This window comes from Lathyrus oleraceus, chromosome 5 (genome assembly GCF_024323335.1).
Source record: "Lathyrus oleraceus cultivar Zhongwan6 chromosome 5, CAAS_Psat_ZW6_1.0, whole genome shotgun sequence".
Lineage (NCBI taxonomy): Eukaryota > Viridiplantae > Streptophyta > Magnoliopsida > Fabales > Fabaceae > Lathyrus > Lathyrus oleraceus.
Window position 1 is genome coordinate 122,179,196 of NC_066583.1, and position 27,535 is coordinate 122,206,730.

Here is a 27,535-nt window from a genome sequence, read left to right on the forward strand (position 1 = left end):
AGGACCCTCCGGAGGTTGGCATCAAAGTTCCTCTTGAACGGAGAGGTGTTGTACAAGCAAAACTATGACATGGTTTTATTGAGGTGTGTGGACAAACACGAAGCTGATCAGCTTATGAGGGACATACACGAAGGGTCTTTCGGTACGCATGCCATGGCAAAGAAAATCCTAAGGGCAGGTTACTACTGGTTGACGATGGAAGCCGACTGTTACCATTACACCAGAGCATGCTACAAATACCAAATCTATGCTGACAAAATATATGTACCACCTACCCCCCTGAATGTCATAGCATCACCTTGGCCTTTCTCTATGTGGGGCATCGACATGATTGGAATGATAGAACCCAAAGCATCAAATGGACACAGATTTATCTTGGTGGCCATAAATTACTTTACCAAATGGGTGGAAGCCGCATCTTATGCGAATGTCACAAAGCACGTAGTCGCCCGTTTCTTAAAAAATAATATCATATGTCGATATGGGATTCCCAACAAAATCATCACTGACAATGGGTCCAATCTCAACAACAAGACCATGGATGAGTTATGCGCAATGTTCAAGATCAAGCATCACAACTCATCACCCTATCGACCTAAGATGAATGGGGCTGTTGAAGTTGTGAATAAAAATAGCAAGAAAATCATCCAAAAGATGGTTGTCACGTACAAGGATTGGCATGAGATGTTACCTTTTGCGTTACATGGCTATCACACATTGGTACGAACTTCAACAGGGGCAACCCTTTATTCCTTGGTATACGGTATGGAAGCAGTTCTCCCTATAGAAGTGGAGATCCCCTCGATGAGAGTCTTGATGGAGGCTAAGCTAGACGAGGCAGAATGGGTTCAATCAAGGTACGACGAGCTCAACCTTATTGAGGAGAAACGCTTGAAAGCGTTAGGTCACGGTCAACTCTATCATAGGCGTCTTAAAAAGGCATTCGACAAGAAAGTTCGTCCCAGGGTGTTTCAAGAGGGAGATTTGGTGCTGAAGAAAATCTTGCCCATTCACAAAGATTCCAGAGGGAAATGGACACCAAATTATGAAGGTCCATTTGTGGTGGTTAGAGCCTTTTCCGGAGGCGCTCTAATCCTAGCAACTATGGACGGCGATGAGTTGTTGCTTCCCACCAATACTGATGTTGTTAAAAAGTACTTCTCCTAGAAAAGTGGAATAATAAAAGCCGCTAAATCGAAAAACCGAAAGGGCGATTTAGGCAAAAATGGCTATCCCGGTGGATTGAAAACCCGAAAGGGCGATCCAGGAAAAAATTAGGGATAAAAATAAAAGAATTGACCCGCTGAGTTGAAAACCCGAAAGGGCGATTCAGGCAAAAATGGGTATCCCGGTGGATCGAAAACCCGAAAGGGCGGTCCAGGAAAAAGTTAGGGATTAATTCCAAGGCGGAGAGTTGTACTTTCAGGTATCTAACACATCCCTTGAAGACAAAGAATCAATCTACCTCACTTTTCAAAAGCAAAGTGCTTGGACAATCAAAGACATAAAGATCATAGCAGTGTGGAAACTCAATAAGAACTCAATTTTCATTGCCATTTTGTTTCTATGCACATCAATTACCTCATTAAGGAATTACATCTTTATGTACAATCGCCCATTTAAGGGTCAAATCAATAAAAGAGAAATTTTCTCAACAAAAGTGTGCCAAAATCATTTTTTGTATTTTATCTGTTTGTTTGCGAAACACCTTTATTTTTGATAAACATCACTTTTAAAACTATTGGAGAAAATAAAACACATGTTTGAATAAAGTGGTAAAATTGCTTTTAAAACAGTAAGCGGACGAATCCTTTAGTCTCCAAGTTCATTCTTGTTTTTCATAAAGGTGTAGGACTGTTTGCAGATATTTATGTTCCTTTCAACCACTAATTCACACCTCTCATAAATGTACTCATGGTATAGCCAAACCAGGGCAAGGCTCTATTGCATTTCCAGCAGAAACATTAATAAATCATGGTTGGAGTATCGCGTGTTGAGAAGTCTGAACCCTTCAGTGGCTTGGAGCAACCCAAATATACTCCCAAAATCACCTAGTAGGGGCATCAACGCTTGATCTTCATTGGTCACAACAATAACAAAAGTCCACACTACTGGCATCATTCCCCAAAGCAAAATGCCTTAACCGGGGCATATCCTAATTACCCATTTGCATACCCGCATACATCACATGCGCCATGTACATCAATTACATACATAATCTTCCTACCAAATAGAAAAATTCACCAAGAAATAATCATACCAGTCATCAACATTCTCATGCATAACATGTAAGTTGTAAATGCGCCTAAGAGGGGGGGGGGGGGGGGAATTAGGTGGTTAAAAATTCTTCGAACTTGTTTCCGGTTTTTGGTTATTTTACGTTTAAGTGCGGAAAGATAAATTTCGGAAAGTAAAAAGACACCGGAAATTATAGTGGTTCCCTTCACAATCCGAAGGTACATCCACTCCCCTTTCCACACGAAAGAGATTTCACTATAGTTAGAATTATGGTACAGCCTATTCACACCAACGGTGATGCCTACTATCTAACCTATAGGTAAACAAGTGTATGAAGAACAATCCTCTTCAACACCAACCCTTGTGTCCAACAATCCTGGATCACAAGTCAAACAGAAATAAATCTTTTGATGATATTAACAAAGTGTAGTATTATCAATCTTCTCTTGATTGATCTTCTCCTTAGATAAATAATTCACTCAATGAATAATATACAAGTGTTCAAGAAATAGAATGAGATGAAACTTTGATTATGAACACTTTTAAAAAAATATTGAAGGAAATGTGAAAGAGTGATTATCTTAAGTTTGTATGAAAGTTCTTGGAGGTGAAAAATCATTTTGAAAAATTAAGAATTTATATTGCCAAAACACCTTTTCAAAGAGGTATCATTTTCTCCATAAACATTGATGAAAAGATATAATTTTTCAAAAACATTTTCACTGCAACGAACAGTGTTAACCGGTTAACCATATGGGTTAACCGGTTAACGCATACAACGTTAACACAGGATTTCAAAAAACTGGGTTGTTAACCGGTTAACCCATATGGTTAACCGGTTAACACTGTTGAAATGCAGAAAAAATACTTTAAGAAAATTGTGTCTTGCATTTCAATGTGTTAACAAATGGTTATGTTTAAAAATGCAAATGCAGATCATGATTGTTGAACACTTGTATACTAATCTAAGAGTGAGTTAGATATACCTAAGAAGTGAACCAACAATCTTGCAAACGGTTGACTTGAAAAAGAGGCTTGATCAAAAAGATCCTCATGCGTATGTGGCTTGATCACTTTGATGCTTGAATTATCTTTGAAGCTCTTCTCTTTTTGTATTGATGCATGTTGTCTTCATCAAAATACTTCTTGGATTGAAGCTTGCTTCTACAATCTCCCCCTTTTTGATGATGACAACCACTTTGAGATAGATGCTTGAGAGTGAAGTTTCTCTAAGTTGATTCTCCCCCTAAGTTTAAGAACTCCCCCTAAAAGAGAGACATACAAAAATTCTGCATAGAGAAACCATTAGAGAAACAAGTCTTCTCCCCCTTTGGCGTTAGCAAAAAGGAAGAGACTTATGAAAAAGGAAAAGTATACAAGCATACACACATTTTGTGATCATTATGTAAGCATTCAAGCACATATTATGACAGAATAAAAATGGATTAAAAGTTAAGTGTACGGTAAGCATAATTAGCATAAACATAGTTTAACAACAAAAACAGTAGAACAACACATAACAGAAACATAGAAAAAAAAACATAATGCTTTAATCTTCTTCCGAACTGTCCTCATTCTCCGCCTTCCGCTTCACTACCGGCTTCACCTTCATCATCTTCCATGGGAAGGTTGCGGGAACTTAACACTAGGTTCCGAAGACTTTTGATAGCGCGGGTGGTTTCACGGTGTTGGCTCATCATGGTGGTGTAAAGGAACTCGTTTGTAATGCCACCTTCTGGAATAGGGAAGTTTGAAGAAGAAGACCTGCCATCATACTTGTAGGAGCCGTCATTGCATTGAATAATCCCGGTATTCTTCATAATGGTAACGCCGTTGATTTCATTGGCGGTAGTGGTCATAGCCAGAAAAGGTTCTCTCCCGATTTCCATGTCTGTTAATTCCAAAATCCTTGAGATAAGACGACCGTATGGCAGCCTTGTTTTGAGAGATAGTTGCTGTTTCAGATGATACATCATAGTAGGTAGCCAATTAATTCTGATTTTGTTCTTCACAGCAAATAGAACTTGCATCTCCAAATCATTGATTTGTGAAAGGTTTGAATCCTTTGGCAGCAAGACATGGCAAATAACATAATGCAGCATTCGATCATCAACCGACAGGTTCTTAGCATAACAGAGTATGCGAGAAGTGCGCTGTCCCGACACAACAACATCCCTTGGAAATCTACAGATTGAGTAGTAGTATTCCATTTTATCATATTGAGCCCATTTTCCTTCATCATGATTAACACCTTTCCGAAGAAAAAATCCTGAATAGGGAATCTTAAGAGACGCAGCCAGCGACCTTAGGTCGGTTACAATTTCACAATCTCTCACAGTGGCAGACAACATATGTTGATCATCATCATTCAGATTTAAAGTAAAATGGTTCAGAAACGATTTTACCAAATCAGTATAAATTTTGCCATTATCAGTTATGAACGCATGCAACCCTTGATATCTCAACAGCTCAGGGAAAGAGAAGGTAGTGAAGGATTTGAGATTCACATACTTACCCTTGAGCAAATGTCTAACCCTGACTCTGAAATCCATTCTCCTCTTCTTTGTTGTTTCTATTTGCACTTCTTCCTCTTCACTGCTAGATGCCGATACGGGAGCCTTTTCTCTTCTTGGAGGAGCCATGGGGAAAAAGGAGGTGCTAGGGTTTTGAGAGGATTTTTGGGATTTTGAGAGTTAATAAGAGAGTATGGTTGAGTGGGGTTTAATGGGTTTTTAAAAAAACAACACTCAAGAAGGTTGAAAGTTGAATGAAATGAGATGAAGGGTTTATGGTGAGTAATGAGGGAGGAGAGAGTTATGAGGTGTAGGTGAAAGAGTAAAGCACATGCATTTAACATAAACACACATACCACAATAAAATTTAAAGTTAAAAAAAAAAAAATTAAAAAATCTGTATTCAAAACGTTAACGCAGAAGTGCTGTTTTGGAGGTGTTAACCGGTTAACCTATACCGTTAACCGGTTAACGGACTGAAATTTTTCAAAAATAAAAGAAAAACAGCAGCTCTGTTTTGAAGAATCGGGAAAAGATTTTTACAAAAATTTTACACAAAGTATTAGCACTTATCAATACGCAACTTTTGATTTAAAAATATTTTAAAACGGATAATATTTGGACATGCGAAAGTAAGAAAAACGGAAAACGGTGAAAAAGAAGTGCTAGCATTGCATAACATAAAAATTGAAAGTAAACACATTTTTAGCAACTATACCACATAGTAAGTAATTTGAAGACAAGGTTAGATGTCACCTTCATTGAGAATACCAAGTTCTCGCCGAATCTTGAAGAATTGCTCTTTAGCCAATGGTTTTGTGAATATGTCAGCGAGTTGGTTATGTGTATCCACGAACGTAACATCTACATCTCCGTTAAGCACGTGATCTCGAAGGAAATGATGTCGGATATCTATGTGCTTCGTCCTTGAATGCATGACCGGGTTCTTTGTGATGTTGATGGCACTTGTGTTATCGCATCGAAGAGGAATGCAGCCGAGATCTACACCAAAATCCAGAAGTTGTTGCTTAAGCCATAAAATTTGTGCACAACAACTGCCTGCTGCAATGTACTCTGCTTCGCCCGTGCTAAGTGCGACACATGCTTGCTTCTTGCATGCCCACGACACTAGTGCATTCCCGAGAATGTGACAAGTACCACTTGTGCTTTTTCTATCGGTCTTACATCCTGCATAGTCAGCGTCAGAATAACCAATCAAGGAGCATATACTACCTTTTGGATACCATAGTCCGACGTTCGTTGTTCCTTTGAGATATTTCATAATTCTCTTCACGGCGGTGAGATGCGATTCCTTCGGGTTTGCTTGAAAGCGTGCACACAAACATACACTAAACATAATGTCAGGACGGCTCGCCGTCAAATATAGTAATGAACCAATCATACCTCGATATTTTGTAATATCTATTGACATTCCGGATTCATCTTGATCAACGTACGTTCTGGATCCCATAGGAGTGGACATCACTTTGCAACTATCCATATCGAATCTTTTCAATAATTCCTTGCAATACTTGGATTGGTTGATGAAGATGCCATCCTTTGTTTGCTTGATTTGTAGTCCAAGAAAATAGTTCAATTTTCCCATCATGGACATCTCGAATTCTCCTTGCATCATGATTGAAAACTCTTCGCAATGATCTTTGTTTGTTGAACCGAAGATGATGTCGTCGACATAGACTTGAGCCAATAAGGTGTTACCCTTGATCTTCTTTATGAACAAAGTCTTGTCAACCTTTCCTTTTACAAATCCCTTTTCACATAGAAAGTTGCTGAGGCGGTCATACCACGCTCTTGGTGCTTGCTTTAAGCCGTATAGTGCTTTCTTCAACTTGTAAACATGTGAGGGATTCTTGAAGTCTTCAAAACCCGGAGGTTGTTTGACGTAGACTTCTTCATTGATATAGCCATTTAGGAAAGCGCTTTTGACATCCATCTGAAACAATTGAAAATTCATAGAACAAGCATAAGCAAGTAATAGTCGTATTGCTTCTAACCTTGCTACCGGAGCGAACGTTTCATCAAAATCAATTCCTTCCTGTTGGTTGTATCCTTGTGCGACCAATCTTGCTTTGTTACGAACTATGATCCCATTCTCATCAAGTTTGTTCTTGAAGACCCATCTTGTTCCAATGATGTGCTTGTTGTCCGGTCTTGGTACAAGACTCCAAACTTGATTTCTTTCGAATTGGTTGAGTTCTTCTTGCATTGCTACTATCCATTGATCGTCGCCTAAGGCTTCATCGACTTTGGTTGGTTCTATTTGAGACACAAAAGCCATGTTGAGACAAGCATCTTTGAGATTTAGTCGTGTTGCAACGCCTTGGCTAATATCACCAATAACTTTATCGATCGGGTGATCTCTATGAGTTTTCCATTCTTTCGGTAGATCATGATGTTCTTCAATGATTGGTGAGCCATCTCCTTGTGGAATTGATTGAACATTTGAAAGTTCCTTTTGTGACACATCTATTATATCATCATCGTCATCAACAACAAAGTTATCCTCTTTCGAGGGGTTAGTTTCATCAAAGCATACATGCGTTGATTCTTCAATAGTAAGAGTTCTTTTATTGAAAATCCTAAATGCCTTACTAGATAGGGAGTAGCCAAGGAAGATACCTTCGTCGGATTTCTCATCAAACTTACCAAGGTTGTCCTTTCCATTGTTGAGGACAAAACATTTGCACCCAAAGATGTGAAAGAAAGATATATTAGGCTTCCTTCCTTTGAAAAGCTCATACGGAGTCTTTTTGAGAATCGGCCGAATGTTGACACGGTTGCTAACAAAGCATGATGTGCTAACTGCGTCCGCCCAAAAATATTTAGGAAGGTTGGAGTCACTGAGCATTGTTCTTGCGAGTTCCACCAAGGATCTATTCTTTCTCTCTACGGCACCGTTTTGTTGTGGTGTTCGTGGTGCGTAGAAGTTGTGGGAAATTCCGTGCTTTTCGCAAAATTCTTCAAAGAATGTGTTTTGAAATTCTCCCCCGTGGTCACTTCTTATGGAGGTTATTGAGAGAGACTTCTCATTCTGAATTTGTTTCGCATATTTTTTGAAAGCCTTGAAAGCATCGCTTTTCTGCACAAGAAACAAAGTCCACGTATATCTAGAGAAGTCATCAACAATTACTAAACCGTAAACATTACCTCCGAAACTTTTCGTTCTTGATGGACCGAAGAGATCCATGTGCAAGAGTTGAAGTGGCCTCGACGAAGATACAACATTCTTGGATTTGAAAGTTGTCTTGGTTTGCTTTCCCTTTTGGCATGCGTCACACAGCTTATCCTTGATGAACTTAATCTTTGGAAGACCAACAACAAGATCATGCTTTATTAATTTGTTCATGTGCTCCATGTGTATATGAGCGAATCTTTTATGCCATAGCCAAGCCTCGTTGTTGTTTGTCATTAAGCACTTTACCTTCAAGGAAGAGTCATCAAAAGAAGATAAAAATATTATTAACCCTTTTACCTTTTAGCAAAATGTCATGGGTGACTTCATGCTCTATCACACATTCATCTTTTGAGAAGTTGATCCGGAACCCTTTGTCACACAATTGACTTATGCTAAGAAGGTTGTGCTTTAGGCCTTCAACATAAAGGACATCTTCGATGATGGTAAAAGGAGGTGCTCCAATGGTTCCTACTCCAAGGATCTTCCCTTTGGTGTCATCACCGTATGTAACATATCCTTTGGCCTTTAAAGATAGATGTGAAAATTTGTCGATGTCGCCCGTCATATGCTTTGAACAACCGCTATCAAGATACCATTGATTCGAGGTTGTCTTCAAGCATACCTACAAAACAAAATCAAGTTTTGTTAGGTACCCAAATTGCTTTGGGTCCTTGGTAGTTAGTACCCTTTTTAACCTACACATAATGCCCTTTTGGAACGCTAAAGTTTCGCACATAATAAGCACTAGGTGTGTGCCCTTTGATTCCACAATAAAAGCAAGTAGGTTGAAAATCACTTCTATATCTAGGAACATAATTCTTCTTCTTAGCAATCAATTTCTTTTTATGACTTTGATGCATATTTTTAGAATTGTTTGCTTTCTCTTTAGCAACTTGTTCACTTGCTTTAACAAAAATGGTCTTATTTGTGCTTGGTTTAGAAAACTTAGAATATCCTAATCCACTTTTATCATTAGAATACCTTTGGTGCTTAAGAATTTCTTCCAACCCAATTTGACCTTTTTCATATCTTTCTAAAACTCTTTTAAGTTGAACAATTTGAAAAGATAAAGATTCACAATTCTTACATGCAGGACTTTGTTTTTCATCCATCAACTTTTGTTTTCCATTTTCAATATATTTTTCCAAAGCAGTATTTTTTTCTTCTAAGGATGAAATTTGTTTCTTTTGGGATGAAATACTTTTATACAATGTCTTGCATTCTTTTAAGAGTTCATTTATAACATCTTGTGCGTCGTTGTCATAAACTGAAAAATTGCTACTAACCTCATCAATTTCTTCATCGGAGTGATGTGAAGCCATAAGAGCCATGTTCGCACATTCATCGCTTTCCGATTCCGATCCAAAGATCACATTAATTCTATATAAGAATTTTAAGATGTAAATTTCAAAACACATTTGAAAATTCATATTTTTAGAGACATTTGTTCTATATAAAATATAAAATTCGAAGGTAAACTTTCTTGAAAAGCAGAATACAAGTTTAAAGTTTGAAAATCTCGAAATAATTTAAAGAAGTTATAAGGCCAACAAACAATAAAAAGAAGTTTCACAATAGCTGACTCAAAATAGTTGCTTGCCATCTGGTGCTAATGCAACAAAGGAGTTACTTTCCTTCTTTTACTTAGTAAACAAAAAAATAATTGTTAAAATAGTTTTATTTTCTATTTAAAATCCCTCTAACCAATAATTATGACTCTGCCTCTTAGTTCACTTGAAGTTAAAATGAGGTTTTAGTGCTTCAAAATTTTAATAACTTTTAATCTAAAACTTTCATCTACATCGATAAGGGTTAGAAACGTTTATGTGACACTTTTTTTATTAGATAAATTGATATAGTGAATAATACAACTAGTAATCTCGTGGTTGTAGTTAGTAATCGTCTTAGTGCATTCTCGTTTCACATGTGAAAATATAACTGGGTTAACATGGAGAAGATTAATGAAATTTATGGTATAAGACAGAAGAGTATTCTATCTTGAACGTTGCACCATTCAAAGTAAACTGGGTCTTATCTTAATAGCTCATAAAGTCATAGTTTGGGTTTTCTACAATGGTGATTTTGTCAAAAAAGAAAGAGAATCAAGCAATGTTTAATTGCTGCAACATAAGGAAGCCGTTTGAAGATTAAATCGAAGTTGCTACAGATTAGCTATGATTTTAGGTACCAATTAGCTATGAATTTTTCCGGGTTCATGGTGTTCGCGGTGCGGTTTGGGCGGTTTTGACGATAAAAATCATCCGAACCGCAAGAGAAGAAAGCATGCGGTTCGGTTGACTTTTAGAAATAAAACCAAACCAAACCAAACCAATGCGGTTTGGATTGGTTCGGTTGGTTCGGTTTTTATAGTATTTTTATTGATCCATACATACACACATAGAGAACAACATAACTTTGTGTTTAGTCATTCTTACATTACTAAATAACATCAAAACTTATCATATTTAGACAAAAAAAATTCATTTAATATACAAAAATTTAGATTAGACAAAAGTGGAATAAAAAACATATATAAAATAGTAGCATAAAATAATATCAAAGACATTATAATAAAACATAAAAAACATAAAAAAAATATATGAGATGAGAGATTTGAGAAGATGAAAAAAAGAACATAAGAGATGCGGGATTGAGAAGAAATGTGCGATAAAAACGTAATTGGAAGAGAAAATTGTAACATAAAAGATAAAAAAGAAAGAACATAAGAGAGGACATATTAAAGTACAAAGGGTGAAACGTGCATTGTAAAAAAGATGAGAAGAATGCGCGATACTACTAGAAGAGATTTAAGAAGGTTGAAAATTGAAACCCTAAGTGTGAGTAAGAGAAAATTGTTTGTAATTGTAAGGTTAAAGCATACTAAGTTTGAGTTTTGGGTTGGATGTGGAATAATTGAAGTTTGGGTTTTAACATAATGCGGTTTGGTTTGGTTTAGTTCGGTTTGAAAAATACAAACCGCAAACCAAACCAAACCGTGCGGTTTTGTTAAGAACTGAACCAAACGCATCCGAATCAAATGCGGTTTTTTGCGGTTTCGGCTTGGTTTGGGTTGGGTTGATTTTGAACACCCCTAATGAACAATGTTGACTTTGTCCATATGGTATGCCACATCAGCATTTTGCCACGTTCGCACTGCCATGTGTATTTTCAGTCACAAAAAACTTCCACATGACATGTCATGTCAACTTTTGTTAACGTCCGTTAGCAAGAGAGACCAAAAGTGTGGATGAAAAATATTAGGGGGATCATTCTTTGAAGGGATTTTTTAGAGGTGCTCAAAGTGAAATTGACCATACTTAAAGGGACCAAAAACTTATTTAACCCAAAATTTTATTTAAAGTGTATAACTCTTACAAGGCAAAACCAAGTACATGTTTATATTTTTAATTTTGGGCGAGTGTGTGTGGGAGAGAGAGAAATTTGACAATACTTCTCATGTTTTATTTTAGGGGATTGTTCATTAGACCCTTATATAACCTTACGACATCCTTGAAAATTTAAAATTGTCCATCATACGTCAGAAAATGCATCTTCGAATGCACCCAAATCACAACAAAAAATGCGCTATTATGAGATCCACCTCATTTTGAACAAAAATATAGTTCAAAGATTCATCTTTGTATGGTATTTGGTGTATTCGGATATCCATCTCTAAAATGTCCTCTGAAAGTTATTCAAAGTGTGAGAAATACAAATGATGGATTATTTCGGAGATGCATCTCCAAAATCCTCCCTGAATCATATCAGAACAACACCAATGTCCAAACATTCAATTTTTGTGAGGCCAACTTATATTAACGTAAAATCAAAATATTTTAAAGTTAAAGGAAAGTACAAATGTATACATTAATAAAAAAAATCAATAAAATTCATACATAACATAATTCAAGTTAGACTTTTTTATCACATAAATTTTTAATTTCCAACTTAGTATTAAGGTTTCCTACTCCTCCAGCAGTCCAATAAATGACTTTCATCCAGGGGTATTATGTTGACCCAACATGGCTCGATTTGGTTTTCTTTCAAACCCTAGCAAAGCATCCCAAAAAAACTAGTGTCGTGCGGATACAATATCTCCTTCCTTGTACATTATTTCAATGATTTGGACGGTGAAAGTGTAACATTTTTCCTCACTAACCTTGTCTCCAAATATTAGCTCGACCCAACAATTAACGAATATCGAATCACTATTTTTTTAACTAACTAAAGAAAGAACATTTTAGAGACTCTTCAATTTATTTATTGTGTTTTGTAAAGTAATTTAAGAACAAAATGGTGAAAGAGATACAACATGAGGACTTTTTAAGAGTTTACTTATTTTAATATTGTTCTGGGTTGGTTAGAGGCCCAAATCAATGCAAATCCGTTCCACATGACCCAATGTATAAAAGTCACCTCACGAAATACAAGGTACACTTATTTGATCTCCATTTCTCACTACATTCTTCTATAGTCCTGAACTGATTTGGGCGTTGAAGTGCTAACCTTACAGGTCCACCCCCACATCACCTTATCGAAGATCATCACCATTGGTTCAAGATTCCTTACCACATACTTTAACTATTTTTGGTTCCAGGACACAATGTTGGCGCCATATATGGGAATCAGCTTCTGATTCTTGTGTTTTCGATTATCTCACGTTCGCTGTCCAATTCATCAGTCTAAAACCTTCTCATCTCATCAAGCCGAAAGCATGAAAAAATGAACGCGAAGATACGTCATAATCGATCTAATCAAGTAGAATTTCAAATTAAATTCCGTGAATTTATGGACTTCGGATTCCCACAAAAATTCCACGAATGAATGATTCTAGATCAAAACTCATATCCGCATCAAAATTCGCTAAAGAATAAAGGTAATTACCTGCAAGATTGCACATAAGAGTCTTGATCAAGCTTCAAATCTTGATAAATCTATTACCAACCAACCATCTCCATATGGAAAAGAACTTCTAAACGATGAACAAAGATCATATAATTCATGAACTACTACATCACAATAACGAACGTGGTTGCACCAAAACTCCTAGATTAAGACGTAGTAAATTAAACTCCAAGCACAAAGTTACCGGCAGTTGAAGCGGTTACTGTGGATCTATGTGCTTCTAGGTATAAATTTGATAATCCCGCGAAATATCCTATTTGAATTTTTTATGATGACAACGATGATTAAAGTCAATGACAATAGCTTACAACTAAAGGTAACCTAAGCAGAGAAATATCGCATGCCTCGCCAATAGAAAAAGACTCATGATTAAAGTGATTATATGGTCGGTGAATCTGAAAAAAATCTTGGAATATTTTGAGTAATAAAAGAGAGTGAGTGTGAAAGCTCGACAGGTCGTGTGTTTCTGAGTGCCAAAAGTTTTTTTTTAAGTTAGGAAGTAACTTTGTAGTACTAAGACAACTCAAACACACATCTTAAAATATCTTGTCACCACATTTTTATCTTGAAAATCAGTTTCTAATCCAAACCAAATGATTATGAAGCTTTCTAATCTCTTTCCAAAGACTTTTTGAGCTAAATAATCGATTGGTAAATTATGCCAACCAATTGTAATTTTTTTTTCTAAGCCAGCCAATTGATAGGAATATTAAGCCAAATGATTGGAGAAGGGCTAAACGATTAACCAAATGGTTAGGACAACAACTTAATGACTTACAACAACTCTATACCTAATATTTCCTATTTGGGTATGATAATCGATTAAAAATGACTTGGTCAATTGATTGGAGTATTATGCCAATCAATTGACTCATCAATTCTGCCCATGGATTATTTCCTTTTTTTATTTTTCCAACTCCAATATAAATGAGGCTCTCCATTTCACGTCACTTCATTTTTTACACTTCATTTCACACCACTTTCCAAATCTTTACATTTTTTTAGAATTTATCTCTCTATTTTTTCTCTTTATCTCTCGAGAATTAATTCTTTTTCACTTAAAATTACCATATTGCTATTGAGAGAAACTTTACTCATGAGGAAGAGTTTGTAAGTGTTAGTGTTGTTTGTTTAATTCTTAAAGAGTGTGATACTATTAAGAAGATTGAGTTTGGTTCATGAGATAAACTAGTCATTAAATCTATGTTTTAGTTTATTGAGCTTTGCCGGAAAAAGTTACGTTTTTGGTTATTAAGATCAGCCTGAAAATCTCTAAGAAGGCTCATTAGCTTATCCTGTGGTAAAACATACCTTTGGTTGAGGATAAACCTATAAAAAATTCAAGATCAAATTGTATAAAGGTTCGTGGGCATAACCTTCAAATGCTCAAAGTTTATAGTCAAAATCTCAAGAATATCTCTTGGCGACAAGACTAGGCCAACGTTCGACAAAAACTGTATAAATATATGGTGTAATATCTCCAACCCTATCCTTTTTAATTTATGTTGTTTTCTTTTACTGTTTTATTTTCAATGCCATTTACTCTTAAGAAATCACTAACATAATTTCAAGTTTAATAGAGAAAAATATAAAACTAATCGTGATTTTAAATACCATAATTCAACCCCTCCTCCTCTTGTGCTTGAAGTCACTCGTCCAACAAGTGAAATTAGAGCCTAACTCATGTTAAGGACTAATCATTTTAGGAGGAAAAACTACTTCAATGTATTTACTAAATAAACCCTCGTTCTTTAATGGATAAGGGTGTAGTTTGTGGAAAGAGAAAATGAATTTTTTCATAGAAAGGATGAATCATGGTATTTGTAAGGATATGAAGGAAAGTCTGTTTCTTCCAACTTACAAAGTTAATGGTGCTGTAGAAAAAAAACTTTAAAAGGATTGGACCAGCAATGATAAAGAGAATGTGTAGCACGACTTGAAAGCAAAAACTGTTATCACTACTACTCTAGGTCTTAATGAATTTTTTGAGTTTCTCAATACGAAACTGAAAATTGAAGTTCCATGTCTCTAATACGTCAAGGGGAAGAACCCCACTACGATTTTGTTACTTGTCTCTTAAGCTTCTGTTTAGTTTCGTTATTATTGTTTATTGAGTTTCTCTTCAATTTCCCATCTTTGGATTAAGTTTTAAATCCATTCATTTTAGCACACATAATTCTATTGTTTGTATTTGACTATGCTCATTATGTTTTAAGTAAATTGGTTGAGTTAATGGAACAAAAACCATATTTGATGTTGGTTCAAGTTATGTGGGAATTGAAATCTTAAACTATTTTGACAACTTGAAAAATTGAGATTTGTTGTGCGTGACTCATATCACTCACAATATATGAGTCAAATCAACTCAAACAGAGGAAAACATGAAACTTTTTATACATCGGTGAGTTGAATCACAATTTTCACTTGATTCAAATCATGCAACACTGTGACTCGAATCACAAGTTTCATATGATTCGAATCACACAAGTCCCATTAGCCTCTGCCAGTTTATAGTCAATCTCTCAAGAAGATCTCTTGGGGACAAGATTGGGCCAATGTTCGACCAAACCTGTATAAATCCCTAGTGTAATATCTCTAACCCTATCCTTTTTAATTTATGTTGTTTGGTTTTACTATTTTATTTCCACTGTTGTTTACTCTTAAGAAATCACTAACACGATTTCAAGTTTAATTGAAAAAAATATAAGAGTAATAGCAAATTTTAAATATCATAATTCAATCCCTCATCTTGTGCTTGAAGTAACCTATTCAACAGCTACCACCATGACACGAGGTATTAGTCATTTTGATTTTATTTTGTTATACCTTATCACTTAGATCCACGTCGCAGTTACTTTCAGTAGTGGTCCACCACTGGAAAACCTCTTCCATATGACTATTTGACATTGAGTATAGATATGAAGATATACACACACTAAGTCAATCAAAGAGAGATGAAGTCCCAAGGATCAAAAACAAAAACCTACAAGCAACCGCAATAATTATTATTGTTGTCAAAAGTTCTTATGACATACCTATTTGGCAATAACTTTCAAGCGACAATTCCCAATCCAATGCAATTAACTTATCTAATCTCCATCGACCGGAACCGAATGTACAGGGTACCAGAGATCCTTTAGTCTTTAATAACTCTATAGGTCACTCTATAACAAAGGAGATTATACCCATGAAAGAAATGGATATGCAGGAGAAATACACTTCGGTCTCCCACTAATATTGAAGTGAAGTATTGTCGAAGACATTTCCAATCAGCACTCTCATTTAGCTCCTCATTTAGCTCCCCCGTTCCGTAAGGAGATGATCAAGTAAAATAAGGAAACCATGATCGATCTATAAATACCGAGAGGAAACTTTGTAAAATAACTCATTAAGAAACCTCACCTCCGTTCGAATATACTCTCAGTATGAGCAGAATCCAATCGGGCGCTAGAGGACAAACTATCATGTATCTTATATGGCACACTGCCAGTTACATTTTGAAAGATCATGGTGAGAATTTTCCCCAAATTGAAGGGAAGCAAAGATATTGTCATCTCGTTATTCATAAGGTATAACATCGAGTTATTCCCAGAGATATTCCAGTGGCGTCAAGGTATCCATAATCGTCAATATGTGATGACTACAAAGATGTCGATCGTACCATGGTGCTTGTCGGTTAATCATACACGAAGGAATCTAAGGCAGACCATCATGCCATCGTGCAAACAAAGAAATAATAGTCTTTGTTAACGCTCTGGTCATCTGAAGAATACATGATAAAAAAGGAGAGCATTGTATCCTTACAACTCCTTCTGCGAGTTAAGTATTTTGTAAAGTTATTGCATAATTTCGATAATTAATATGCTAGTTGATTAAACATTGCGACCATATAGAATCTTGTGAGTTCCATGCACGGCGACATAAGTCACTCTTTTAAGACAAACTTCACGCCTAAGGATCACTCTTCTCAATGTATCTTACGTACCCTCTTAGGAATTCGCCACTCTAAGAGTGTAGGCAGTGGAGACTAGAGACATCCACCCCGAATCAGGTCAACCCTAGGGGCAGGGACAAGAACCTTACCTTTAGTTAGGGATGGTTTCTAATGACATGGAGAAAGCATAAGAAAAGTTCTCAATCAGAGCTAGTAGCGACGAAACTCTGATTGATTACAAAGTTCAAAGATAAGCAAAGTTAGAAAAGGTTCTTAATGACATGGAGAAAGAACAATAACTCTTCTCAGTCAGAGCTAGTAATTACGAAACTCGAATTTATACTATAGAGTTCAAAAATAACACCAAACACCACGACTTAACTAGGCACTCCTCCTTAAATCAAAATTATGAGAGTTATCACATCCAAAGTGAGAACATCTTGAAGCTTCCATGGTACAAACTTACAATTGAGCGATGGACACCAACAATGCCCATGAGGCAAATAAAAACCTAAATCACCCACAAGGAAAGAAAATTTTAAATTGCAGGGAAAAAGAGAAAGCCCTGACAAAATAATCATTCGTTGATCAACCCAGAGCAAGGAGACTAACGGTCAACCAATGGCATTAGGTGATTTTGAAGAAGAGACAAATACATATCAAAAAGATAAAGTTGAATAAAACTCCAAAGTTATAAGGTAAAAATATATTTATATAAATATTGTGGTCATGGCCAAGGCACGGAAGTCTGAAAATATTATAGGAGAAAAGAAAGGGAAAATAAATAATGGAAATAATCAAGCCTCAACGCCCAAAGATGACGCTCCCTAATCACCCACAAAAGCCCCAGCTGAAGCATCCTTAAAAGGGTCAACTCCTTCAATTGGAATAGGAATGTCACGACATAATCCCTTCACCTAACTTACTACCTGATCAAGGACCTCGTACACAACCTGCATAGTTCTCTAAAGGGAATCCCAAAAGCGTCTTCAAGGTTGCTGCTTCATTTTTGTGGACCTTCAGAGTCCCGGTGTGAGTCTCCTATTCATTATAAAGAATCTTCTGAGCCTCCACTGCATGTCGATCGGCCTCAGAAAATACATTAGAGGTCTCCCGATTTCATTTTTTTCTGCTTCAATGGAGGAGCTCAGCTCAACAATCCGGGCCGCCAGAGTTGAAGGAGAACCATGAAGCTTCACCTCTTCTTGTAAATCCTCAACAAGCTTGACCTTTACCTACAGGTTAGCAATTTCTTGGAAAGTGGAGTACTTCTTCTCCATGGCTTCACACTTTCCCTTACAAGTGTCCCTTTCTTTTGAGATATTACTTACAGTCAGGACAACCCTTATGCCAGCAGCGACCATAGAGAACAAGGAAGCAACCCGATACATATGGAAGCTAAACTCAAAAAAGGGGTTTCATCTTCTCTACCTCAAAAAGGTTATGGACGAAAGACAAGTCATCTGTAGAGACAACAATAATAACTTCCTCAGAAGTGCAAGGAATTAGAGAAGGAATGATGGTATGGAGTTAGAGAAAGGGAGTAATTGATCCTAAAGTTACGTCCCCAAAAAGTTGGGTCCGTTTGGGAGAACCCTCTTCTAGAGGGGAAGGTTGGCCTTCATCCCGACCCCTCTTCATTGAAGCATAAGATTGTGGCGGATATTCCGCAGATAAAGTAGCCATAATACTTGTAAATTAATTGACTTTGGGATTGTTGTGGAAGCCCCGGCAACCAGAGTAGGTGCAAAAGTCGTAGGAGGGGGTGTAATAGCCCGACACGCAGAAATGACCTTGATGCCTTGAGCATTGGTGAGATTGTAGAGCAACTAGAATTATACATTGTTATCTGCAAGATACAACCACACATATAAAAACTATGTGACTCATTCCTTACCTAAAATATATCCTCTCTTTGTACGATCGGTCACACTCATGACAACATAAGTATCAATTAACTTCTTCCTCTACTAGTAAGAAGGCACCTCACTGGGGCCGAACCCTCTTAATAGCCAAGTCCTAGAAAGATGGAATGAAAATTATCCTTCATTGTAACCTTTTTAGTAGATGGGGGCCTAATTTGAGGCAGTAAAAATTGATATGGCAATGAAAGTGAAGCCAAAACCAATAGTTCAGGAATCTACTTTTGCATAAGCGAGAAGTATATGTCGGATCATGACAAAAGGCAAGATGGGCCTCCATAGTAAGAGGCTTCCCCAATACGAAATGCCTCATAAAGTCACCTCAGTCGCTGGTTAAAAGGTTGAACTAAGGATCTATAGCCAATTCAATATTTAGAATAGACAGGGTCCCCACCACTTCTGCAATTGGCCAACCGTACTTGCTTATGTCAGTTAACTCCACTAATGTCATACCTTGTTGAGATAACTCGTCAACTTTAAAATGCTCCCCGGGATTGACCCAAGAAACTACATTAGTTATGCCCTTATGCTCCATGTGGGTCTTAATCTCAGCATCAATGGGCTAGTGTTTGTAGGTTCTCTTGTAGGTCTAAAATAAATATATGGAGCATTCTCTCATCAACTTAGCATCTTATAGTTTTGTAGTAGACAGAGTAAGAGGGGCATATGAGCAGTCGTATGGCCCTCCTCACCACCTTCATTTAACGAGAGAGTTACGTAAGAGTCCGGGGAAGAAGCTCTCTCATCAAGGGAGTTCCTCGGTACCCTTTCCGAATCAGAATCATCGGCCAAGGACATAAATTTAGGGACCATGTAGTCATGAATAGGGGGAAGGGAATGTAAATCAGGAGATACCCCCATTCACGCATTTGAAGAAAAACCACTCTCGAATTTGTAACACCATAAACCTGAAAACTTATATATTAAAAATTATACAACAATTTAAGGTGTCACCGATGACAAACCTCTAAAATCATTCAATGATTAATAAACATGCAGCGGAATATACTAACATCATAGAACACATGTCATCGCACGCTCACCTTCACTTAGGGTATCATTGCGGCAATATCATTCCTAATTAGAGAAATAAACATAAACTTAAAATTTAGTATTTAAAACTCATTTAAATAAAACTTCTTCAAAAACAAGAGTTATTAAACTCAACTCTTAAACACTTCAACATAAGCCAATGAACAATTAAACTTCAATACAGTCCACTAGTCCATTCAACCCAATCCACAATTCAATTTCATACCATGCCATATTCATCAATACAGTCAATACAAACCTCATTCCTTTCATATAATGTTCATTGCATTACAAAGGTGTTCATGTCCGTACAAAAAATTACATTTTTGGCCAAATTTACTATAGTTGACTTTTGGTTGACAATTGATTTTTGATTAATGGTTGACTTTTTGATCAACCAAATGACCAAAGTCAACTGACCGTCCCTTGACCCCCTAACACCTATTTTTGTTCCTTCTACAATATTTCATTACTAAATCATTGTTTCATTGGTTTTCTTCATGACTATAAGACTTAGTCCATTTCTAGGGTCAGACCACCATTTAGACCAAGAAACCAGGTCCATGACCTAGTCAGACCACCAAACAGCCGAACAATTGGACCTACATGAACTTTTTTCCATTTTAAGCCATTTTTCATTTCAATCAATAGCCATGTTAAACCATTTTTAAGCCAACTTCCAAACATTTACATTAGACCATCATTCAATTCCAAGTACATATATTCAACCATTACAACCATGTTTATACAAATTCCATACATATTTCATATATTCAATGTATTCAATAAACCAACTACAAAGTTCATATACTCCAATAGCCAAATCCAAAGCCCTGTATTTTTCACTGACAATCTCCAAGCTTCATAACTAATCCAAGTCCAAACATGTAAACATCCCTGCAAATCCAAGCCGAGTTTGAATCCATCATACACTTCATGGCCAATGACAACCTGCATAACTGTAATAGAAAAAACATGATTCCACAAGCAAGCCATTGAATTCAAGACCCTGCGTCATTGTCCAAACAGAGGAAAAATAAAAACCAGTCTTAGCCTGCAAGAAAAAGCTAAATGCACTATAACTCAGTTCTAAACAAAATCCTCTAACTTCCTTCTTCATTTACACTCACCATTAAACTAACAACGTTCTAACTGATCATTATCCAACTAAATAATTATTTCCTAACTTCCTAACTACCTGTAATAGAAAGCAAACAACATAAAATAATTGAGATTGTGTATAAAAGCATCACTACAACATTCACTCTCTCACTTTTCTTACTCACACAAAAATTCTCAATCACTGAAAACAAAATCGTCTTCTCAACTCACCTTTCAGCAATCTCAGGAATTTTCTCACTTTTCTTGAGATTTCAAAAATCATCTCATTCACATTTTATCACCTTCATCACCCTCTGATTCTTTCACTTTTCTGAACTCACATAAAAATTCTCAATCACTGCAAAAAGAATCATATTCCTCACTCATTCTTCACAGAACAATCATCATCCTCTTCACTCCTCTCAAGAATACTCGTCAATCCATATTTATCACCATATAAACAATTCTCTCACTTCAGAACCACAACACACGCATAGAAGAAGAGAATCGAAGGCACGTAACAGAAGAAGAAGGAGAAGACAAAGAGAAGACACGCGAACAAAGAGAACACAAAGAAGAGTTTCAAGATTGTACCAGAAGCCAATGTATTATCCTGTAGGTCTCCATTCTTCTTTTCATCGTTTTATAAAATAAAAGTTACCACTATGTAGCCCTCCATGAGGGGAATCAAAGCCCCAAGGTGGAGTGGCTTGATTCCCCTCTGTTTTGATTTAATTTGAAATCTCTTAGTTATGGTTCTTCACGTTTTCCATTCGATTTGAATAGTTCAAGAAGAATTAGGAGTTTCCATTATCATTTTTGGATTCAGGGCATAGAAATGGTTTAGGTGATGTTCTCGATTGAGTTTAAGGAGTGTCTCTGTCGCCGGAGATGGCCTCCGACGCGACGGAGGGAGGACTGAGAGAGAAGGGAGATGACGTGTTCCATAGTTTAGTTTTGAGTTCTTCAACATGTTTTGCATGTGCATTTTATTACTTTTAGTTTATTAGTTCTAGTTATTGATGACTCATTTCCATGTCAACTTCAACCTTATCCATTCCAATTGCACATGTTGATTTTCGTGTGGGCTTGTGTGTTTGGACCTATTTGCATTTTACTGAACATTGCCTTGTCTTCATTAGCATACCCCCTAGCTGTATGTGTTAAGATGAGTTGGACTCTGTTTGGGGCCCATGCGCCCTTTCTGTTTATACCCTGGCCTTGCTGTCTGTACCCATGTTATTATTTATTTATTTTTTATTGTTTTTAATTGCTAATTTTTCTACAAGTTTTGTGTATGATCCCATGTTAGTTTAGTTTAATTTCAGAATAGTCTAATTCTTTATCATATAATATGTCTAGATTTAGTTATATTTAATTTAGTTTTAATTGATTCTAATTAGGTTTAATTGTTAACTCAATATTAATCAAATTGTGCATAACTAGATATTAGATTTAGGCTGATTTATTAGATAACATGATTAGATTTTGTTAGAATTAGTTAGATTTTAATTGTTAGAAAGTTATTCAATGTTAACCGAAATTGTAGATAATGACCATTTTATCCTTAGGGTTTAGAAAGTTCATGTCATCATGCTCCCTTAGCTTACGGTTTATTTAGGTTTATTTGATCATTTTAATCATGTATTTCCCATGTAATTAGTGATTTTACTTATTTGATTGATTGCACCCTAACAATTGTATGTTCGCCTAGTTAGGGTTATATAGAATCATTTGATTTAATTTGAATGATCCATTCATTAGGTTGTATATAATTCAATTGATCATTTCCCACTAATTATGTGTTGATCAAAGTTTACTTTGATCAACCAAATCCTTTGTATTATGCTCAATTCGCCAAGCATGTTCAAGTGATCAAAAAACGTTTGATCACTTGATAGGACAAGTCCCTTGTGTTCAAGTTGTACTGGACCTCATGAGCTCAAGACCTTAATATTCAAGATAAAGAGTTCAAGACTTCAAGTCAGTACAAGGCCTTCATATTGTAGACAGAGTGGACTTCAGTTCAAGCATAGCAAAGGTGTAGAAACACTTGTCACGCTTAATTTAAGTTGTGTTCCATGAGCCTTAAGCAGTGAAGAATGATGAGAGGGGGTCTCTCATACCCTTGTCTATAGTACCTTTGCGTACGGGGCATAGGACTTAGCAATTCAAAGTATTTACCTTCGTTCATAGACTTTAGTACAATTAGAATCAAATGATTGTCAAGTATTTTATTCATAAACAACATTACATTCAGCAAGATCAATTAGCAAAGGAGCATCAACACTTGTCAATCTTGATTCAAGTTGTGTGCCATGAGCCTTAAGCAACGAAGAATGATGAGAGGGAGTCTTTCCTATCCTTGTCTAGAGTATCTTTGTGTATGGGGAGTAGGCCCTAGCTATTCAAAGTATTCGTCTTCGTTCATAGACTTTAGTATAATTCGAATCAAATGATTGTCAAGTCTTCTTCTTCAGAGAAAGACTTCATCATAAGGAGCAACAAGGAGGGTCTTCTTCGGCAGTGTTCCAGTTATGATGAGTATCACATGCCATGATCCTTAAGCAACGAAGAATGATGTGAAGGAGTCTCTCCTACCCTTGTCTAGAGTAACTTTGTGTATGGGGCGTATGCCCTAGCTATTCAAATTATTTGCCTTCGTTCATAGACTTTAATGTGGTTCAAATCAAATGACTGCCAAGTCTTATGCATCTATCATTACCATCCCTCAACTGTATTGTATTGTTTTCTATTTGGAACCAAATACCCTTTCCCTTTGGATTCCATGATTCTTAGGCAAATAACCAGTGTTCATCATGTGAATCGAGAGTTGTTTGTCTTGATGCCAAACATTTCATTCCTTTCTTTTTCGACCAATATGTATGTTTTACTCTTTGGTTCAAAGTTTATTTCTTCATGGATTAATAATACAATTATCTCTTGGTTTCAGATTTCCCGTTTCCCTACAATGATATACTTTTTCCTTAGACCAAATATCATTTTTCTTTGGACTCCATTCATACCCTTTTAGGGCAAATAACCAGTGCCTACCTTGTGAACCAAGAGATGTTTGTCTTGATGCCAAATACTTAATTCCTTTATTTTCTGGCTTGATGCGTGTTTCCTCTTTGGTTCAAAGTTTATTAACCTTTAAGGGTTCTTGCAATACCATTGTCTTTTGGTGCCAAATTATACTCTTAAGCATGTTTTATCAAATCTCTTGTTGTCCTTGTTCCACATTAGTTCCATAAACTACGAAGCTCTGACTTTCTCATTGCACGATGAGAATACATAAGCACAAGGATTCGAAACCTTGGCGAGCATCCTAATTATTTATCCTCCTTTAACATTCATATTTATTCTTTCTTCTGCCTTAGGGAATCATCTATATCTTTTATGATCCACATCATCTATCTTCAATAATTAAACCATTCATCTTAGTGACATACTGTTTTTCTTTGGATTCTATCTATACCTTTTTAGGACAAATAACCAGTGTCCACATTTGTACCAAGAGATGTTTGTCTTGATGTCAAACACTTAATTCCTTTCTTTTTAGTCAATATGCATGCTTTCCTTCGTGGTTCAAATTTCATTCCTTTATGAATTTCAACAATACCATTATTCTTTGTTTCCAAATTATACCTTTATGTCACTACTATCAAACCATTCAATTCTTCCCCTTAATTATTTCTCTCTATCATTCCATTTATTTTCCATTATTCACTATTCACTTCCTTCATTCAATAACTTCTACCCATCATTCACCCATGTGATATTCTTTCTCTTTGAGCCAAATACATTATTTCTTTGAGCTCCATACACATTGCGGGAAAATAACCAGTGTCCATCCTATGAACCAATACCATTTATTTTTGGCTTGATGTCATTTTACCTATATCTTTGGCTTGATGCCAGTTTACCCATCATTTTTGGCTTGATGTCATGGTACCCTTTGTTTTGGCTTGATACTAGGTTTCCTCGTTGGTTCAGATATACCTATCATATGTGTTCAAACTAAATTATCATTTGGTTCAAACTATACCTTTATCACTCTTCTTTCATATCCCACCATTAGTTCCATGAACTATGGAGCTCTAAAATCCTTATTGCACTATAAGGATACGTAGGCATGAGGGCCCTAATCCTCACCGAGCACTCTATTTATTTCTTTCCTTTTCTCTTTATTCTTTTGTGAGTAACCTTTAGATAGAACACTCATTCGAGTGAAGAACAATCAAAACGGTTCCCATTAAGTACAACGGATGTGAGGGGTGTAACAACCCAATTTTAGTATTTATTTCTTATATTATTATCATTATATTTTATTTTATTTATTTGGAGTGTTAATTAATTAATTGGTTGTTAGGTAGTATAGTAATTGATTATATTAATTAACTTGGTGTGTATACTGTGTTGGTTTAATTTATTTGAACTAAATAGAGATATTATAATATTAGGTCTTATTGGGCCTAATAATTAAATTAGAGGTATCATTCTTTAAGCCCAAATATAATACTAGAATAGTAAGATGTAAGGAGAGTGAGAAGTAGGATTCATTTGATCATTGACGGCAACAGAGAAAGAAAAGAGGAAAAGTAAGGAGAAGAGGGGAAGAACAAGAGAGAAGCTAAGGTTTCCGGAAAATTGAAGAGGTAAGGGGGAGAATCATTATTATTATGGGTTAGTATAATTGGGTCAATGGGTGGAAGTATGTTTAGGTTAAAATCCCTAATTTTGTATGGTTGTTTGAAATTGTTAGGTTTGATGAGTAATCTTTGATTTGTGATGAGTAAATTCGTTTTGAGTTGGGTATATGGATGGAATTGAGTGATAGATTGAGAAGCCACTTGTTTTATTAAATTCCATTACAGTACAGGTAACGTTAAGAAAAATTCCAGTTTTAGGCTGAGTAACCGGTTACCCCAAAGGTGTTAACCGATTACATGCGAAACATGAGCCAGGAATTTAATTTTGTTTACTGAGTAACCGGTTACTCTAAAAGCGTTAACCGGTTACCATGTTAAAAATCTGCCCAATATTGAATTATGTAAACTGAGTAACGGGTTACTCTAAAAGCGTTAACGGGTTACTTAGTTAAAAATCTGCCCAGAATTGTATTCTGTTTTCAGGGTAACGGGTTACTCTAAAAGCGTTAGCGGGTTACTTAGTTAAAAATCTGCCCAGAATTGTATTCTGTTTTCAGGGTAACAGGTTACTCTAAAAGCGTTAACGAGTTACTTAGTTAAAAATCTGCCCAGAATTGTATTCTGTTTTCAGGGTAACGGATTGCTCTAAAAGCGTTAACGGGTTACTTAGTTAAAAATCTGCCCAAAATTGTAATCTGTTTTCAGGGTAACGGGTTACTCTAAAAGCGTTAACGGGTTACTTAGTTAAAAATCTGCCTAGGAATTGAATTCTGTTAAACTGAGTAACGGGTTACCCAAAATACGTTAACCGGTTACTTGTTATTGAAAAGGGAAAATTGAGGATTTTAAATGCTGTAATCATTTTGAAATGAAATCTAAGTGTGCGTATTTTATAATTAGTTTATATATGTGAGTAGTGTATTTGTTATGAATGTGTATATGTACCATTGGTGGATAATTCATAGAGTGGAATTATGGTGATATGTGGAATGTTAAGATGGTAGAGATGATCTTAATTGCATATGTTGTTGGTATTTGTACATTCATTCATGGCATGGTCGGCTTTATGGTGGAAGCGGTGAAACTGTGGGTTCACATGGTAATAGACGTTGATCCTTGAATGGAAATATGCGTAGCAGACGTTGAACCTTAATTGGAAATAGACGTAGTGACTTTGATCTTGTCCGGATCGGAAGCGTGGCTTGGATTCTAGATATTGAATCGGAAAGCGGTGAAACGTTGGGTTCACATTGCGGTACCACATGCATAAAGTCACATGTCTTGCATTGAGTCACATTAGAGTTATATGATATTTGAATATATGCATTGGTGTGATTGTTATGTGTGTATGAGATATGGTAATTGAGTTGGTGATGTTTGGATACACAACTTGGTAAAATATGTGATTATGTGATAATTATAGTTATGTGTATATTTGAGAATATAGCATTGGATTTTAATATTATACTCCTTGAGTTTTGATGTATGCTTGAAACATGTGAAATAAATGTTGGTTAGTAATATTTACATGGTTATACAAGGTGTGATGAATTCCGTTAATTGTTGATTTAACCATTGTGCTTTATTATACTTCTTCATAATGATTTGAATTCTCACCCTTCTGTTTGAATGTTGCCTTTACATGGGCATCGTGCAGATATTCAAGAGTAGTATTGCTGAAGTAAGTGGACGGTAGCTCACTCGAGATTTAGCCGGAGAGTTTCCGTGTTTTGTTTTAGAGACTAGGTAGTGAGTCAATGCTCTGGTTATGTAACACGGGGTAGATTAGTAGTATTGAACTCATGTCTTATTTGGATATGTATTATGTTATTACTTGTGAACATGTTTAATTGCATTTGCTGTTTGAGAGGCCGTAGTGCCAAATATTCTGGATATGGTTTTATTTTATCTTTAGGAGATTATTGAGAGATGATCATGGTATGGGACATGGATCATTTTATGAAATACATGAGTATTCATTATTTTCCGCTGCGAACGCATATTCTTGAATATTCATGATAATTGAAATGTGTTATTTTAAA

General features: G+C 36.0%; 2 long non-coding RNA genes across 2 annotated transcripts; one reads left to right on the plus strand and one right to left on the minus strand.

Moving 5' to 3' along the window:
* Positions 1-20,432: 20,432 nt before the first annotated feature.
* Positions 20,433-22,042, minus strand: LOC127088194 (uncharacterized). The gene is made up of 2 exons (XR_007790143.1): positions 21,436-22,042; positions 20,433-20,699 (listed from the first exon to the last, which is right to left on the minus strand). It is a non-coding gene; the product is annotated as an uncharacterized LOC127088194 (long non-coding RNA).
* LOC127088195 (uncharacterized) lies at positions 20,694-27,535 on the plus strand. Its single transcript, XR_007790144.1, has 2 exons — positions 20,694-21,456; positions 27,151-27,535. It is a non-coding gene; the product is annotated as an uncharacterized LOC127088195 (long non-coding RNA).